The 5,909-nt window shown below is 39.6% G+C and overlaps 1 non-coding gene across 1 annotated transcript; it reads left to right on the forward strand.

Annotated features, from left to right (window-relative positions):
* The first annotated feature begins 5,134 nt into the window (after window positions 1–5,134).
* On the forward strand, window positions 5,135–5,268 carry LOC132538782 (U4 spliceosomal RNA). The gene has a single exon (XR_009550108.1). It is a non-coding gene; the product is annotated as a U4 spliceosomal RNA (small nuclear RNA).
* Window positions 5,269–5,909: the final 641 nt, after the last annotated feature.

The raw sequence follows: 5,909 nt of genomic DNA on the forward strand, positions 1-5,909 counted from the left end.
AATTTTCGAAGGAACGAGAAACATCTGTCTTTTTTCAATCCCTTCACAGCCTCCACCCCACGGACAGATGTTTCCAAAACCACTGTCTGAGAACAGTTAGAAGAAGACGGGTATTTGCATAAACGCTGGGAATTCCAAATTCTATGCTACCCGTACTGTTTCATTTTTTTTTTAAATCAATATTTTTTGTTCTGTACCCATCATTTTGTTTTACTCCTCATAAAGCAGACATAGTATGCACACATCTGTTAAATCTGGGCTGCATTTATTACAGTTCTGTGCTTCCAGAAACAGGAAGGATTAATTACCACAGACCAGTTCTAGAAGCACCCCCCTGTTCTTAACACACAAAATTAATTCAGAGTTGACAAAACTCTTTCAGACACAACCTTGCTTCCTGCTGATGACGGTTTATTAGCATATTCTTCCCAGAAAAAAAAAAAATGCCTCCTAGACCCTTTATACCTCTCCTCAGAGTTTAATTTGTACAGCACTGAGTGACAGGCGGCAAAATGGCTTGAATATATCAGAGGCAAGTTGCCAAAGTCCTCTGGGTTGAAGCACTTTGGGGCCTTTGTTCTGAGGACATTAAAGTCACAGAAGGTCCATGTACAAAGACAGTGGAGCAGGCAGGATGTTCTTGGTAAGACAAAACAGCAGGTGATAAATGACATTAAATAACAGTGAGAATTTACCACTGACTAAATTAGCTACTGGAGTGAAATGTTCTCAGCTCCGAGGCTATATTAACAGTGAATTTATAATTAGGCGATTATCATTCTTTTAGTTTGAGGAAGTCTATATGTAAAAATGATGAAGACAGCTCTATCTGACTCTGGAGACTCACTCCTGGAAGTGGCTCAGAAAACACGAGGGAATTGTCCTTTTTATAAAGTCATTTGTAGAAATAAGTGCTGGAGAATGAATCAGATTGTTGAATGTCTGATAGTATCCTGCAAACATACACATGCACACACACTCATAAACTTAAAAACTAGCATCAGAGAACAGACTGTCAGGAACCCAAATACTCCAAAACTGAGTTTCGTCAGTGATCTCGAGAGTCATCAGAATAGGATGAGGATGACAATATTTTAAAGGTGCACATGAATATGCAGGTTTCCTTTCTTTCTTTCTTTCTTTCTTTTTTTTTTTTTTTTACAAAATGTGTTAGTAAAAGTCTCCTCAAAAATCATTCCTTTCCTCTTCTAAATACTAAGAAATTCCTTTATGATTCTTATTACATTTGTGGCCATATAAGAACATTTTACCCGAAAACCTCTGAGCATCTAAAGAATTGCAGTGTGAGCTTTCCAAAAAGAACGTGTCAGGGGAATAAAGTGAACTGCTAAAATTATCATGGACTGGGTTTCAGGAAAACCATCACCCAGCAACAGCTTTGTGGAACGTTGTATAACATCACAATGCAAGTGGGAAAATGACAGTGATCTCAAGAAGGCTCTTTGCTTTGCACATGATTTCTCTCTCCCAGACCTGTGCTTCTGCCCAAGAATAGAGTCATTCCAAGCTTTCCAGCCTATCTCTAAAGATTTTGTCTAAAAAACGTAACAAGTCCCAAATGGTGCCAGGAGCACATATGGGTCTGTGCTAGTGTTCTCACCATGTGGCATCTTATACACATTCCATGAGGATTTCTTTTAAACTAGAAACACTCCATTTTTTTGGCATTCAAGCCCACTCTGTCTAGACAGATTATAGTGCTTGGTTACAATTGTATTTCCATAATAAACTAGTATCCATTCATTCATAAGTTGCTCTACAGAAATGCTCCCTCCTTTGTCGTTTTGAGGACTCTAGTCTTAGCCTCAGCCAGGAAGAAAAAAAAAATAGGTGAATATTTGGAAAGTTTCTGCTAAATCCATTTTTGTCAGATATCAACTTTTATAACTCAAGAAATCATTTTCCATATGTCCACAAAAATTATGATCTGCCCCTCCCCCCCAAAAAAGTTACCTGTGAGGAAACTGACTTTTATCATTTAAAGGTCTGAATGTGACTAGTCCTTTGAGAAGCAAATTCAAAAACTGCAGTGAAAGATTCAGATTTAAAACCGAACTCTGCGTACACACACACACACACACACACGCACACACACACACACAGACACACACAGACACACACTCACACTCACACACACTCAGACACACACTCACACACTCACACACACACACACACATACACTCACACACACACACACTCACACACACACACACACATACACTCACACACACACACACTCACACACACTCAGACACACACTCACACACACTCACACACACACACACACTGACACACACATACACTCACACACACTGACACACACACACAAACACACACACTAAAGCATGAGCGCATGCAGACACAGCCCAATTTTTTCAATTTCTTTGGGTCATATCCTGATACATGCATCCCTTTTCACTTAGCATTTTTTCGTGGAAATATTATTTTGTGAGATTAACTTTCACAGATTTCAGGTAGTTTTGTGTTGGTTTCTTTTTCTCATATCAGAGCACTGCTCAACTCTGCCTTCTGGTGCTGCAGGAGACTGAACCTGGGATCTCAGAGTCTCAAACATGAGAGTCTGTCTGCATTACCATTATGCTATCTTCCTCTACATTACCCAGACATGTGTGAGCTCTTTCTACAGGTTACAGTTATAGAAATGTTTTTTTGTGCATGCTAACTGGAATTTTTCTTTTTATGATAACATATAAGATATAACAAATATAATATATATCATATCTGAATGTCTTGGGGAGGCTGACTTGTTCATTTTGTTCTCATCCGTTTTTTTTTTTTCTTCCTCACTGCCATTATAGGTGCTTAATGTTCTGAGCTTCTCTCGATGGGCTACTTATTGAGCATTCAAGTTTGCCAGTGTCTGTCTTGCTTGTGTCTGAAAGGAGCCTTGTAGAAGAGCGAAGAAGCTAAGGACACAATTGAACTGAGACTATAATGTAAGGAAGGCGATATGCATATCAACACAGGTGATTTCATAGAAGAAATTGCTGCAAAGGACTCATTTCAGCTTGCTTGCTGTGCCTTGGTTTCCCCCTCCAGTAGATAAGAAAAGTAATAGGCTCTCCCTATTCAGATAACCTTGAAACCTGAGAGGGTTTCAGTCACTGGGGAGAGTTTTGCTGAAGTATTAGTTATCCTTAATGCCATTGTTATTGCAATTATCTCATGACTAAGCAAAGTCTGAAAACGTCATTTCTGTTTTTGTGTGTTTATTTTATGCAGAGCTAGAATTCCCCTCCACACATACTTTGATGGTTCTCAGACTGAATGAGATATCACGGCAACAGATACCCCCAATCCACCCAGTTCTCAGGTGTTCTCCCAGGATTCTAGGATTCTAAGCTGAGTTGCATGTATAGGAAGACACATGGCCTTCCCTACAAGCTAAGAATTTAGCTCTGAAAATGCCATTGCTGGATCTAAATCCAGAGAGATAACATACAAGAGTTTCTTCCATCATGTTTTAAAATATGTATTCATAACTTATTCCCTTTTGTTGCCCTTGTTGTTTTATTGATATAGTTATTATTGTTGTTGTTATTGATGTCTTCGTTGTTGGATAGGACAAAGAGAAACGGAGAGAGGAGGGGAAGACAGAGAGGAGGAGAGAAAGAGAGACACCTGCAGACCTGCTTCACTGCTTGTGAAGTGACTCCCCTGCATGTGGGGAGCTGGGGGCTCGAACCGGGATCCTTAAGCGGGTCCTTGCGCTTTATGCCATGTGCGCTTGACCCAGCTGTGCTACAGCCCGACCTCCCCCAACTTTTAATAACAGGCATGTTAGTAAAGATTGCATTTATTTTCTCAGTATTATAATTGCCTTAGTAAATGCAGATATGGGATAGTTCTCTTGACTCGAACAAAATGAAACATGCATAGATGTTAAATGCACCTGTTGCAAAATCAGCAATTGATTTTGAGATATAAACCTTGAAATACAATACACACCCTTTCTTGTGAAGTTTCCGAAAATAGGTATCAAGCACGGACACAAACTACTACTGAAAAGCCACACTTTATACCTAATTGAATCAGTCTAGGGCTGTTACTGAGGTCACTATTCTCGTTCAAAGAGCTTGTTCCTGGAATATGCACAAGAACTGGGTGAAGTGACTCTTAGGGCATTCTCCAGAACAAAATGTCAGTCTCTTCAGTGGGGAACATCTAAGCATTAATGACCATGACATACTCACTTAAAAATGTCTGCAGTGTGAAGTAAGGTCTGCAGAGGGCAGAGAAAAATAGCTCAGGACTTGCCAGCGTTTCTCTTTCATACTAATAAATAAGTAAGTCTGTTTAAAAAGACACCACCTGCATTCATCATTTAATTTGCCCATAAATAATTTTCTATATTGCTGATTTCTATCTAGAAAAACAAGTCTTAGTCATCATGAACTTTGTTGCCTTTTAATAGCTTTACAGATGTTGTCAGAACTTAAAAGACAACTCACCGAAATAAAACCAAGGAGAACATAATTTGAAGATATTGGTGAAAGGAACTTGGGAGATGTTATTCACTTGTTCTGATTTTTGCATATGAATAAAGAGTCTGTTGGTGTGTTGTCAAAGATATAAAGTATGTTTTAATAGTTCGACAGATTAGATTTATATTACACTATGCAATGTAAATTTACTGATATGAAATAACCTTTAACTATTCATAGCATATTGCCCAAGTTGGCAATCATGTAACTGAACCATATTGAAGTTCCTACTTCTAAAACCAGAGGTCTTCAAGGAGGTCTTCCAGCCTTATGTCGGTATGTACATTTTCTTTCTTAAACTGAATTATTTTTTAAATAGAGATAGAAAGGCAGAGGGAGAGGGAGAGGGAGAGGGAGAGGGAGAGGGAGAGGGAGAGGAGGGAGAGGGAGAGGGAGAGGGAGAGGGAGAGGGAGAGGGAGAGGGAGAGGAGGGAGAGAGAGAGAGAAAGAAGTGAGAGCTGGGCTTGTACCTGGGTCATGCACATAACAAAAACAGCATGCTATCCAAGTGAGCTATTTTGTTGAGTCTTTTTTTTTTTTTTTTTTTTAAATTCTGACACTGGTGACAATTTCTTCTTCTCTAATTAAACTTAAAATAGAATTGAGCAAGCTTTGCGCAGTGGCAGTATCATAGCCAATGAGGTTTATCCGAGGAGCGATTATTGCTAACTGAAAAATAGAATTGAGCAAAAATCACACATGAAATATTACAGTTGTTGTCTCTTGTAAGGTCAGTCATGGCTTCATATTCCAATGGGTAACATTTACACAGCATCTACTAATCCCTAAAGGTCTTTCTCACTCAAGAAGTCTCTCTAAGCCTGGAGATGCTTCGCCTGGCAGAGCAAATATGTTACCATGTGCAAGGACCTGGTTTCACATTCTCCTCCCACTTTGCAGATGACAGAGCAGTACTGCAGATGTCTCTCCTTCCCTCTCTCCCTTTCTGTGAGAGCCTTTTAAATCAGGGAAGAAAAGGACACTGAGAGAGATGGATTTGGGATGGGCCGATCCCTCTTCCACAAGGCGTAAAGTCTACTTCCTGTTTTTTTATTCTTTTACTACTTTTATTTGATGGGACAGAGAAAAATTGAGCAGTGATTGGGGGAGGGAGATAGGAAGAGAGACAGAGAGACATATGCAAACCTGCTACAATGCTCAAGAATGGCCCCCACCCTGCAGATGGGGAGCAGGAGTTCAAGCTCATATCCTTGTTCTTGGTAAAATGAGCGCTCAACCAGGTGTACCACTGTCCAGTCCCTACTCCTTGTTTTTTCAAATATTTTTTTTCTAGCACAAATAAGGTTATGGGATCACTATGGGCCATGCTTTGACAAGTGCACAGATGTTAATTTTTAGGGTCGATTTCAAGTATGTTTCTAG

This window comes from Erinaceus europaeus, chromosome 5 (assembly GCF_950295315.1).
Source record: "Erinaceus europaeus chromosome 5, mEriEur2.1, whole genome shotgun sequence".
NCBI lineage: Eukaryota > Metazoa > Chordata > Mammalia > Eulipotyphla > Erinaceidae > Erinaceus > Erinaceus europaeus.